Raw genomic sequence first — 14,101 nt, 5'->3', positions numbered from 1 at the left:
GTAGCCTACAGCAATCTGAGCCTCGTAACTGCAGTATGCAAATCCTGCTCACATCCTGAGTCAGAGTACGCCTACTTTTGAAGGGCTTTCATCTCTCGTCTACAAATGATTGTAATTGTCTAAGAAAGATGGGGTGTGTTCACATTACCTAGTTAAAGCTTAAGACAGACTGTTGGTACTGAAATGATGGAGTCTCTAAAATTCAGTGTGTACATAGCTCAGTCTCTCTCATTGCTAGTGCTTTCCAAATAAATAGGCAGCAACTTAGATATCACTATTGGTGCAAGATTTTGTTTGCCTGCAGCTTCTGATCTCTGGAATAATTTTTCCTTTTTAACTCCATTTTGATATTTTACAAATTCTTTTTTTAGTTCTTACACCAAAGCAACCCATTTGCTTTGTTTGTCTTTCTAGGCCCTATTTTTTTGCTGTTGAAATTATTCATTAATGCACTTGGCTTTCTAAATTTATTGCAAAAAGCTTTAGATTTATATATATGATTACCTTGGTATACGTATATCTGTTTAACTTCTGCCTTCAGTATTTCACAGACCTGTAAGTGAGACTGAAATCTGACTTCCTGGGTCATGCTCAGTGTGGACAGAGTGCTTGAAGTGTTATCAGGAAATTCCAGAGAAAGGATTAGCAATTGTGTACAAATGGTGATTTTTAGGTGTTTATAAATATGTCAAATTGGAATGTCTTCTACTTAGGACAAATTCAGGAATCCTTTTCATTGCATTACAATTTATCCTCTCAAATTTCCAATTCTGCTTCAAAACAACGGTCAAGGAAAAACCTTGCATATGTACTGAGAGAAGTATTATCAGTGCGGTGTTATTTTCTGTCTTCATTGCTGGAAACAGATCAATCCAGACTTTCCAAAAACATGGGAGAGATCTGTGAAAGACAATTCTAACACCAATAATTAATATTTAACTACTATAATGAATTAAAAATAGGCTACACTAGTAAACAGACAGCCTTAATCATAGAGGTCTGTCAGATCTGCTTGTAATACTTGATAAAATCAATACATTTAAACATAAGGAAAGCAGAAGTTATTAAACATAGAATTACAGTGAAATATTTCAATGCATAATTGCTACACTATAAATGAACAATAGTATCTCATCTACTTTTTAATACAAGTCAGTAACAGAAGTTGCGTTCTCTGGGCTTGCAGGATTGGAAATTGGACATCAATTATGGATGTTTTCTACTAACCTATATGTTAAATGATCAAGAATTATAGAAATCTCGTTCAATAGACTCTGCGGCATATATATTTTTTATATATGAATATTCAAAAGTGGTTGTTTCTTCTGTTTCAAAGAATAAAAGAAGTATAGTTGCTCTGCTACGTATGCATAAAGCATTCCTCCCAAGGTCAGAGGGAGAGGTCAGAGCCAAAATGAAATTCACTCCTGGGAGTGGTTTGCCACATGATCTTTTCTATGTTTTGAAAGGTCAGAGTCAATATGGGACAAATCTAATAAACAGATCCCAGAAGTATTATATTCAATTTCTGAGGAAACATTCGAGAATGGTAGAATTGGGACTTTGCTACACTGAAATGCCAATTGTTTTGAGATGTTTTGTCTTATAATTATGAATATGGCTCAGTGCCAAGTGAATCCTTGATTGCTTTTGTCCCTTTCCAAAGGGGGAAAAAAAAAAAAAGTGTTGCATATAATGCCTAAAACTGATATTAGAAAGTGTTCAGAGTGCTGGTTAGATTAGTTTTCTTCTTTTCTATATTGAGTTTGGTGAAAGAGTATATGTCACCAATAAGAAGCATTACATGAAGTTAACCACCTGCTGTACAATCAGCAGTTCAAACTAGTTTGCACCTTTTGAGAAACATTTGATAGGTATTTCTGCTGTCTGCAAAAAATAGCCTTATAATAATCTGAGAAATCCCTGGTCCTTTCTGGGGTATTTTCTTATCAAAATAACATAAAAAACAGCAAAAAGAGGAACTGAGGTATCATACAGGCAGTATCCTATCATACTAGGAAATACCCATCAAAGTCTTTCATTTTCAAAATGATTTTAAATATTTTTTTTTATTTTTTATTTATATTCTTGTATATAATCTCTTTAAGACAATCGGAATCCTTATACTTTCTCAAAGAGATCTTACACAAGAATAAAACTAAATGTAACTAAATGTAAAATTAAGGAGATGGCAGTGAATCATACTGTTCCCAGAAATTAAAAAAATCACAGTCATTGCAACAAAATAATAATGACATTCTCATCCAGTCCCACTGACTGGAGGCACAATTTTGACTGCAGTTGCATACGTTGGTTTTTGATGACAGGACAAAAACACTGGGTTCTCTGACACATTTCATTTTTCAATATGTAGTAGTAGTAAAATTATAATGGTATTCTTCTGTGTATAGAGTCAACCCTATGCTTCAGACAGTATGGTGTGATCATTACTTCATTCATGCTGACTCTGCTTCACTACTTATCATGTCACTCATTTCAGCTGATAACGATAAAATCAGCCTTCATGATTAAAGCTGAACACCATGCACTCCCTGTGAAATACAGTAATTTCTATACATATCCACACAACCTTATATTTGCTACTTGCTTCCCCAACATAGCCCACCACTGTTTTTGTCTTTCTCTTTGTTGTTGACTGTTTTTTACCCTAAAATAGTTTGGGGCATTTATTGTATGAGCCACAGTGTGTAAGGGTGACTTGTTTGACTGGAGTGTGTACAAATATTACACAATAACGAGACTAAATGAAAATAAGGTAATTGACACGATGTTTCCTGTCCACTTCTGAGTAAGCAAAACTGTGTTAAAACAAAAAGCATCCAGCCCAGTATCTGTGCAGTATCTAGTACAGATCCTTAGGGGGTGGAAAAAAAAAACAAAAACAAACAAAAAACAACAACAACAACAACAAAAAACTGAACAGAGACAATATAGCCTTGGTGAGGGAGCAGTTGGAGTCTGCAGACAACGTGGAGCATTACTTCAGAGGGTGAACTACTCTTCTAGAGGCTTGGGACTGAAAGCTAAAGGTAACAACTGAAATGATTTTAGTGTTGTTCTTACAGCAGAAACTTCCCAGAGGCCCCAAACACTTTATATTCCTTCTCTTGCACCAGAAGCACCAATTCATTCCCACACAGGATTCAAATTGTGCAGCTGTTCCCACAGTAACTTCCACAATGCACTTTGTTATTGCCAATACAGAAATTCATAACACATTGAAAAGCAGAAATAAAATACAAGATATTTAATGGCTGGATACTTCTATGAAGACTTGAAGAAACCATACAGGAACGGTTCAGGGTTTGTATGGCAGACTGAAGTTTCCTGATGGCAAAAAGTCAAAATAAACTCTGTAACATCGTCCTCTTCACAGAGGGAGTAACCAGAGCTGATACAGGAAGGGAAAAAGCAGGCATAATATAAACACTGTTTGCAGACCTGGAAGCTCTGCTTATTGTGCTCTGCATTGCTCACAGTGGGAGAATGATGCTGCAAACTCACCTGGTCTCTTCCTCAGCTTCTGTGGCAGGAACAATGTCATCACACAGAGTATGAAAATGTAAAATATGAAAGACATGCCACGTCAGTGTTTTCTTCTAATTGCTTAACTTTAGGATTTCACCTACCTGCTACCAAATTGCTAATTCACTGAGAAGTTTAGTTAACAGTATCATCCCTATCTATTTGCTTGTGAAGTTCTTATGGTAAACCGTTTACTCATAAACATTCTTCAATTGCCTTTTCATTTACTTAAAGTGAGATTCTTCTTTCAAAATGAGCTCTGGATTGTCTTTAATTTACAACAATATAACACAGAGCAGAACTTCATTTTATGGAGGTAGGGAAAAATAATAATACTGCATCTCCATCTGCAAGTTACACTTAAAATTGCAACACATTAGGAATTTATTGTGGACATGATTTATTATGTTCCTTATTGAAGAGATCTTGCACCAGTTACCTGTTGTTGCCATTTATTTTCTACTTTTTACAGTGATTTCCAAAAAAGTTCCTTCTTTTTTCTTTCTTTTTTTTTTTTTTTGGAAAATAATTTTTTATAATTAAAAAATGAGCATCTTCTCACATTTGGTTTACAAAAAATAAATAGAAAACAGTATTTTGGCATGCAATCACAAATTAATCTCAAAACATTCTGTTGCATATAAAATGTAGTTTGCCTTCATTTATTAGTTAAACATTGTTGTGTTTATTGGAAATAAAAGTTTTGAATCCAAAACCTTGATGTATTTGACAATTTTATGCTTATTGTCAACCTTTTTCTTTGTTCTTTAATGAATCCATGTATTGTTACATATTGTTCTTCATCTTCCCACAAGGAATAAACCTGAAGCAATTATAATTTTATAACATTCTCTATGCTAAGAATGTGTGGTGACACTTAATGAAGTCCAATATACCTATCTGATAACAAGTTGCTCTTTAAACGTAGGACAAATAACTACAAGATGGCAATGTCAAAGTAAGGCACAGTTACACAATGAAATTTTAATGAAAATACATTTACTTATGTCTCAATGACATCTAAATGGGAATCAGTTATCAGATCTTGAGTGTTTGCAACAAATTTCTGCTCTGTAAAAGAAAGAAAAAAAAGTCCCAATGACTTAAAAGTTAAATGAACTTTTAAAATGTCACCCAGCAGGGCATTCAAATACATAATTTACTATTTTGTTAGCTTCCTATAAGTGGATAATAATAAACTGCTAGCTCAATGCAAGCTCATAAATGCTGAATCAAAAATGTGAAGAACACCATGAAATGATAAATGTGAAGCTTTATGATACTAATTTTCTTCTAAGTAGAAAATGTAGCTGTAGTGTTAAAAATGTGAATGGAAATGTTGACATCCTGCTTGTGCAGAGCAAGGTTTTAGTGGGGAATAATCTGTGGCTTTGTTAGTTTCTATTTTATTTTTATTCTACAGCAATGCAGTAGCAACACTGATAGCCTTCAATGAGCAATATATTTTCATAACCATCCATGTTGAACTTGCTCTTAGGTACACTCATACTTATTTATTTAAACACATTAAAATTAGACTGTTACATTGATGAGAAGACAAAATGAAGTCATTTCTCATAGAGAAGTTTTAATCTTAATCAAAAATTGACCTATGTGTTATATGTTAAAAAGGCATATATTATTGAATGGTATTAATAGAACTTTTAATGTTAAAATAATTTACACCAGCCAGAATTAGAATCTATTTTAAGCTACTATGATAGGTTGAATGACGATAAAAACTTCACTTTTTTGGGTTCAATTTTAACAGCATACAGACTACGTTTCAAAGGCTCTGATCTGCTGATCAGTGCTCTTTATGCTACCCGACACTATGGTCTCCTCTTTATGGGACATGATCTCCCTTGCTGGGCATATTATGTTAAATCAGTAGGTGTGACTTGACCTCGGCAGACTAGTGAATGGAACAAAACTCGGTAAGTGTATCAGGTCACGATGACTGTTAAATCTTTCATTCAGATAAATTTGTCTGAGGCTATAAAATACCATTATGTGGTTCCCTGCACTAGTAGATTCAGATTGCATGCTTGAGCTAAAACATAACTAATTCATTCACCTAGACTGGAGGGGCTGAGAATACCCCTGCCTGCTCTGATTGACTCCTTTGGAAGGAATGCTAGATTTATAAGGGAATGATTTACAGACTGATCTCTTCTGGACATGGATTCAATATCTGGCTTATTCTGACTGGAATCTGCAGTCTGAGCCACACTGTGGGACACCACCATACAACATGAATTTAGCTAGAAGAGATTTTGGCATGATTTGTTCAAATGTGCATATTGCATCACAAGAAGAGGAAAAAACGGCTAACAAGTTGTCAAGCATTTAGGTAAATTACATTTAAGTAGGAAGTTCCTGGAACCGTAAAACTAATTTTTACTTTGGTATCACGCCCTGTGACTTCAATCCAAGCTGCTTTTGTTTTACTTTGTTACAACTTGAATGAAATGTTTTTTGTGGATGAAGATTAGTTTTTTTTTTTTTTTTTCAGTTTCATATTTAAAAGATGAAGACTTAAAGTTTAGACATTTACTACTCTGTTAAAAAAGGACCTGTCTTAATTAAAGCACTGTTATAACAATGATTTAATTGGATTCCTTTTACATTCACATTAAATCCTTGTCATAAGTTACAGCTTTGTGGAATATTAATATGTGGTGTATATTTTTTATTCTTACTACATACTCTCATGATAGGTCTTATAGCAGAAAAACAGTTTCAAGTTTTTTTTTTTCATAGTTTAGGATAATATTCTTGGGAAAAAAAAATACAAAAATCCCTTCAACACACAGCTCCTTTTTTGTTTGCTTCTTTCAAGTATCTAGCTACTGCTTAGGATGGAGGTAATATTCACACAAACAAGCCATAAATTGTTTTACAGGCATTCTTTTGTAGTATCTTTTTTAGGTATGGTACAGCCTGAAGCTCCTGTTTAAGATAAGGGAAAGGTGAACATGAAATAAAATAAATTAATAGCCAGAAACTGAACTTGGAGCTCTGGCTGATTTCATTGGCTAAGTTTGACATTCTGAATTTTAACCGTAACAGGTTGTTGTAGTGTGTTGAGGGAGGTGGTTGTTGCCCTGGTGAGGGGGGGTGAGGGCACATGTGGAGCACCATGCTGGTTCTGGACTCCCCAGTACAGGTGACATGGAGCTACTGAAAAGAGGCCAGTGAAGGGCCATTAAGGTGATTAAAGGACTGGAGCTCTCACATGGGATGAAAGGCTGAGAGAGCTGAGACTGTCTGGCCCAGAGAAGAGAAGGCTTGGGAGAGTGGGGGCGGAATCTTATCCACGTATACAAAGTCTTGAAGAGAGGGTGCAAAGAGCACAGGGCCAGGCTCTTTTATATGGCTCTCAGTGAGATAACAAGAGGCAGTGGACACAAACTGAAACACTGGAGCTTCCTTCTGACCATCAGGAAACACTTTTTCACTGTGAGGATGCCTTAGTACTGGAACAGGCTGCCCAGAGAGGTTGTGGGAACTTGCTCCTTGGAGAAAGAAGCTGTCTGGATGTGATCCTGGGCAAACAGCTCTAGCTGGCCCAGGGTTGGGCCAGATGGCCTCCAAAGGTCCCTTCCAAAGTCAACCACTCTGTGTTGCTGTGACATCCACTGCCCACCTGCAACACTGGGCCATGAGGTCCATGGTGCTTGATGTAAAAGCCACGTGGAACTGAGGAGAGCAATCTGGCCAGAGCGTGATATCCAAGATGAGTTGTATCTTTGGAACAGAGCTCCTTACCCTGAATACATCACGCAGTGCTTTCTGAAGCCCTGATGCAAAGAATACTGAACCATTAGTGTTTTTCAGTGTATATTTTTTTTAACTGCATATTTTGCTTTGTGAAATAGTAAATTGTCAAATATAACTTTCTAATGTGGTATAAGTTTTCATAAGGAACCTAGATCTGCTTTTTTCCTGTTATTTATTTATAAGTGCAAAACAGAAGTATTTTTGTAGGCATCATTAAGCTGTTCATCCTGTTCCCCACCAAGATCCCCACAGTTTACCCACAGCTACGTTGATTCTTCTGAACCTTCTCAAACACTGTACACAGCCAGTCAATAGGGTGATGATGGCAATCAATAGAAAGTATAATGAAATAGTAAAGTTGGCTGAGAGCAGTAGCGGTACACTTAGAATTTAACCTGCAAGCTTCATTTACATTTGACAGGCCCTTTCTGTATTAAAGCTTTCTCTAGTAAGTTTAGGGCTGGGTTCATATTCATTGCTTCGAAGAGGTAAGACATACAATCAATCTTGTGTTTCAAATAGTTAGATAACAGCATGCTTTCTTGAAAGTCTCAAAGCACTGAACATGAGTCTAGTTCATTTCTGGTTTTGTACTCGAAATAAAAAATTCCCTGAACTCAGTGAAGTGACACTTATGTAAAACATGCTAGGAAAATAATGTCACAAAACGAGCTACTACCAGGATTTGCATGCTGCAGTTTCATTTTTTTGAGCTCTAAAATCCAAAGATTTGAATCCCGTTAATGAATTATCAAGTCTAAGATGTTTTGAGTTACTGTCTACACAGCAATACATCTTAAACTAGATTGCACTTGTTTTCTGCTCTTGTATAATGTAAGTGAGCTCAATTAGTCTTTGCCAAATGACTAAAAATAATTCTTACAGGTAGAAACATGACTAAATTTGAAATAAAATCTGCACCTGTTTGTAAGGCCCTGGAAAGCTCTGTAAAACACTATTTACATTAGATATGGTAATAACTCTTATATTAGTACTATTTAGGTATTTTCCTACCAATAATATTTCAATGTACTGCACATATTTTAATGTAATTTGTGAATTTAAAAGTATAGCATGGCCTCCACCCTACAAGATAAAGACCTGTTGTAGAGGTGTACAGAATATGACAACTATGTACAGTCTGCTTTAATCGAGGTAGCAATCAAGAAGTAATAGCTGCTGTTTTATAAAGAATAACACATCATGCAATGCATTTCATAACGTTTAAAATACTTTGTTCTGTTATTATTTTGTATCCTGTGTTTTTATTCCCCTGGCTTTCTGCTATCAGTAACATAATTTTCTCATGAGTTTTGAGAGTTGAGTACCTTAGTATAACGTACAAAGTACTGCCCTTGAGCTGCAGATTGAATCTTAAAGCAAATGTAAACAACTGAATTGGCAGGAATGGTTTGAAAAAAGAAAGGAAGGAAGAAAGGAAGGGAGGGAAGGAGCTATTTTTGCTCAAGTTCTGCATACTGATATACTAGTATTCTCTCTAACCATGTGTAACTTACCTTTAGTGTTCCTTAACGCTTTACAGGGACAATCACCCAGCTTTGCTGCAGATAGGAAACAATTTGCAGATAACAATGGTGCATCTGAATCTCAGTATACAGGAACACTTCCCAACTTCTAGTTAAGGGATTAGAGTTGCTTCCCAATTTTGTTTTGGGAGAGGACCCAAGTTTGAGCCAATTTTATAACTTTCACACACTGATTTTTTTTTTTCAGTGAAACACAACCACATTGGCTGTAATGAAAGGAAAAGCTGGCTGCAACCCCAACCCTTCTTTGATGATTAAGAAACTTGTGCAAGAGAACATACCCACTGTCCTTGGGCCTCTATAAATGCTGTTAAGGTGGGTGGAGGAGCAGGTGATTTCAGTTCTGTTCACAGCTATGTGGACCTCTGATGAGCTGTGAAGTGAGGGAGAAGTGTGTGAAGGTTAGTAAATGTATTGTGTTTCCATGAATCATATAGTTGTGTGGTTTTTTTTTTGTTTGTTTGTTTGTTTGTTTTGTGTGTATGTGTTTTTTTTCTCACCTGTGGATGAATCTATACCAAATTCCCCTGTAGCCTTAGATGCTAGTAATTATTCACTAGGATGCAATATAACTGAAGTTTTATTGCCTCATTAGGGGGAACTCTTCCACTCTGATGCTTCCAGAGATGTTTCCAATCACCTCCCAAGGTACCTGTGCTAAGCACTAGAAGATAGATTGGGTGATTGGTTTCCTATGGGAAAAATGTTTTGAGTAGCTTCAGTGTAGCTTACGGTAACTACAGTCAGCCTAATGCTGTTGGTGTTTAGGGTGTTTTTTGCATGTGTGGGTTGAAAGCAGGCTGTGTCAAATGTAACTCATTGTGTATGAAGGATTCACTTCAGCAGTCTATAGTGCCTCAGCCTTTTCAGTGTGGGTGTATCTGTATACATGTGCAGAAATATATGTGCATATATATACATGTGCATATAGCAGGAATCATTTCTCTTAACACTGAAATGTAGCTAGCCCTTAGATGAGATATGGCCACTGTTAAGTAGTGGACAGAAATATTAGATAACTGAAGAAAAAAAGAGGAGAACATGACAAGTTACGTGCAAGAGGTTTTAGTTGAGATATGTATTAATGACCTGTATTGGCTTTGCCTGAAATACATGAGCTTCATATATTAGTACTGGCAGAAATGGCAGTGAATACTTAACACAAGTCAGAACTCTTACACTTCCATGTTTCATATTCAATATATCTTTCTAAGTGTGTTATTCATCGTACCAAAAGTGATATAAACAAATCCTGCTCTGCAGGCTGCTGTTTACTCTCCAAGAGGCATTTTAAGAGCAAACCTTCCTTCCTTGACATACCACAGTGACAAATTACAGCTAATACTTCTACATCCAGTAGGAAAAGAACATAGCAGTGGTAAGGATTTATATAGTAGAGAGCAATGTGGCATATGTAACAGGCTGGCATTTTTAGTGCCCTGCCTTGATTTGAAACAGCTTTGGTAAAATGTAGCTTATCTTCTTTGTCCTTGACTATTTCAAGATTTTTTTGCTTGTTTGCTTTCTTTCTTATATAAAGCCAAGAAAGCTTTGAAGATGTATTTATAACAAATCATATAACACTTCTATAGAATCTCAAAGAACACACTTGAATAAAGAAAATAAGGGGAAAAGGTGGAAACTATGAATAAAAATAAATGCAATAAATGTTATTTTATGAATACCCAAAGATGTTTCTCTTAAACCTATCAAAGATCTGTAAATTTAATATGTGACATCTCATTTGACTCTGTGTTCAAGACTGCTTTTCAAAAACATGAAATTGTGTTAACTTTTTTTGTTGCCCATCCTCAAAATTGTTCTTCATCCCAGCGTAATAGTATTAGATTTTTTTTTTTTTTTTTTTTTTAAAAAGGGGGGGGGTGTCAGAAAACAAATTCAAAGTCTTAAGATCTTTCTGGAACCTAAAAAGAATCTGGTTCTAATCAAGGGTGATTTTTCTCATCACCCTACTCATATACAGCTGTGGAAGACTGATAGTGATTCCATTAAAATCAAATGGACTATTTGTAGGAAGAGGGGAAAAAAAAAAAATGTTCTTTAGTCCTCATAAGCAGTATTAAAATCTCACTAGACAAAATCAAGTTCGACTCAGAGGTACTTCCTTGTTCCTCTGGCTTCCTCCAGCACCATTGGCTTCTAAATCTTCCTTCTAATTAAAACCATACTTAGAATCATATTTCACTGCATAAATCTGTATTGGAAGCAATTATAATGTGTCAGCACATTTTCAAACTTTACACTATTGTAGTCATAATGGTGTTAACTTTCTTATGCAGTGGCAGAAAGTGGTGTACTAAACACCTTAATTTTCTTTACATAAATACAAACTTGCTTTCATACCTCTGAGGATTTTGATTCTAGTTAAAACATTAAGCTCCACTCCGTTTCTATGTACAAAGTAATTTTAGGAATATTTTTCATTTGGCAACCAAAAATGGGATCAGAAAATATCCAAGCATCTTCATGAACAGAAAAAGTATATGCTAAATGTAGCACAACATTGTGAAGATGGCAAATACTGTAACCGAAAAGGATAACTGTTCCCATAATACAATTGCTTTCACATCTTTTGTTTCCATCTACCCTTTAATTAGAGACATCAACAAAACTTTTATATAGTAAAGAATTATCTAACTTTTAGCCTGTGCAAAGTAGTGAATTTATGACAATAGCTTCAAGAGTGTGAGTCTAGGGTAGTCCAGGGAAGGAGCAACACACATCTGGAAGGTGCTTCAACCATTGTCCTTTTTCGGTGTGGTTTATAGAGCTGAAGGCAGGTACTGGGTTGTGAATATAACAGCACAGCCATAAAGATGTCTAGTACTATGAGTTAGTTGCTCCGTAGAACAAAACTATACAATTCTGGTTTTCTTCCCAGAGTAGCTAAAAGTACTTTATTTTATCGTGCATATTGGTCACAGAAGGACTGAGTATGAATGTAGTCTCATCCATAGCACGTAAGAATCATATTTTGTTGACCAAAAATTAGAAGGAACAAAGACTTCTAATTCGGTACTTGTGTCTTAAACACACGTTATCATTAGCATATACTTGTCGTCCCTCAGAGATGCATAGAATAATGTCATCGGGCATTCTGTGTATTTGGAAAAAGCTAGGCTATAAAAAGTCTGATTCAGCTATGATATCTGAGATCTTTGTTAGTCCAAATTCATGAGTTGTTAATCCTTCTCACACGTTTACTTATGAGATAATGAGGATTTTGTCACCTTCTTTTGTCCTGATCAATCATAAGTTGCTTTTTCTTCCTTTGCTCTTACTCACTTAGAAAACAGAAGGAAATCATGTTTGTTTGAAATATGCGAGTAATGTGGCATCCTGTTTTTTAAACAATAAATATTTGTTTTCTCTTCTTAATACCAGCATTTACAGTTGGCAGTGACTCAGGAACTCATTCAAAACCTCAGTGACTAAATGAAAAGTAGAATACTTTACTTGCTTCCGTATGGTGGCAAGAGTAAGACAAGTACTTGTGCTATTTTCTGTTATTTTTTTAGTATATTTTTAATTTAAAAAAAAAAAAAAAAAAAAAAAGGATGGTATAACCCTGTCTTGTATCAGACTTAGTTTCTCTTCTGGTGTTAGGAAAGTCTGAGTTAGGTGTCCTCAAATGTAGCCAATACTGTAATTATGGAAAGACTTTTAAGGAGTCCACCTCTTTCCATTGATTATAAGTAATTAAGTTTGTTGGTTAGGAAATTTGAATCTTCATTGAAAATTTCTATCTCTGTGACACTGAGTTAAAAAGGCCTTCTTTGCATTTCTTAGTATGAGCTGTTCTATCCTGGATATGACACTCTAAAATAGAAATCCTGATCTTTTAAGCTGTCATGCATTCTGCTGACAGGCAAGCTAGTCTCAAAAGCTGCCTGACCAAAACAATAAACAAAGGAAATCCAAACCCATATAAAATAGAAAGGAATAAATTTCATGTGAAGTTAATTCTATGAGAAGGGCTACTTTGGTTGCAGATACTGGAAAAGGTAATTAAATATGTTCCTGTGATTCTTAAGCAGATACAGCTCATTTCAGCAATAAACCTTTTTCATTTTTCATGTTTGACAGGCTTTGCAGAGATAAGAATGATTATGAGTTTTCCTGTTGATAGGAATTACAATTAAGAAAATTCTCTTCTAACCTCACATTGCCCTAGAACTGTTACTGTTGTTGCTTTGACTTGAAACAGTTCTTTTCCTTTTTTTCTTCCACTTTTCATATAGGCAGAAAACCTTTTGAAAACTCTGGTGTTTTTCTTTTTATTTTTTCCCATAGAAGCCATTTCTTTAATGATATGTTTGGAAAAGGAAAGTGCTTTTTTTTTTTTTTTTTTTTGGTGCTTTACAGATAACCTGTTATTTGAATGTCTAACAGTCCTTTATGTCTAGCAAATGGTGGATTGGATTAGAAGGAAACTTTGCACCGTAAAAATGTTCTCTTAAGTTTTGTATAAACATTCCTTTCAAGGTTGAAAGCAAATAAACAAATATATAACATGGAGAACATGTCATCCTTACACGAGGAGCTGTCGGTGTTTTTGCCTTTTTTACTTCTTTTAATCTTGTTAAAATTTGTGTAGGGAGTTGCCATGAGCATTATTCTCTTTTCCAAATTGTTTTTTTTTTTTTTTTTTGAAAACTGCTAATTTGTATGTGAAATAAAACTAAACATCCTTACTAGTTTTTAGAAATTTTAGATTTTGCAAATTAGGCAATATTAACATGAATTCAGAAGAACTGTACAAGAACTGCTTTGTGGAATGATCTTTCTTTTAAAAAGTAACACTTTGCTAAACTGTAGATACATTTTGGAAAGTATTATTTCTTGAAAACATTTCACATTACAACTTCTCTTTTTCCAATGGTGATATCTTGCTTTCATCCTATGAAAATGATGGCATACTATTTTGAAGTTATTTATAACTTCATTTAAATGTTGGTTTTGTAACCCTTGTTTGTTTTTTTTTGTTTGTTTGAAAAACAAACTTTTTTATGAATTACCAGTTAGATTGTTGATTTCCTTTCTTTCCTTATACTAACACTGGTAGAGTTGTCTAATTAACAAAACAAACAAAAATCAATATGCTAGCCAGATTAGAATTTTTGGTGATTTTTACTAGGATGAAAGAGGTCAGCACTTCACTTCCATCTTAATGAGCAGGGATTAACATCACAAAAGTGAATACC

General features: G+C 35.0%; 2 long non-coding RNA genes across 2 annotated transcripts in view; one reads left to right on the top strand and one right to left on the bottom strand.

The window, feature by feature from the left end:
* Positions 1-14,101, top strand: part of LOC311444173 — a 207,822-nt gene that overhangs the window by 150,010 nt on the left and 43,711 nt on the right. The window lies entirely within an intron of this gene.
* LOC311444169 overlaps positions 4,529-14,101 on the bottom strand; it is a 36,267-nt gene continuing 26,694 nt past the window's right edge. The window contains exons 3-5 of the long non-coding RNA XR_014697679.1: positions 9,158-9,249; positions 8,847-8,891; positions 4,529-4,617 (exon numbers count right to left, since the gene is read on the bottom strand). This is a non-coding gene — a long non-coding RNA (uncharacterized lncRNA). The remainder of the gene's footprint in view (positions 4,618-8,846; positions 8,892-9,157; positions 9,250-14,101) is intronic.

The sequence above is a fragment of the Aythya ferina genome (assembly GCF_964211825.1).
Source record: "Aythya ferina genome assembly, chromosome: 13".
Lineage (NCBI taxonomy): Eukaryota > Metazoa > Chordata > Aves > Anseriformes > Anatidae > Aythya > Aythya ferina.
Note: the sequence above shows the minus strand (reverse complement) of the source record. Positions and strands in the feature narration are given on the sequence as shown.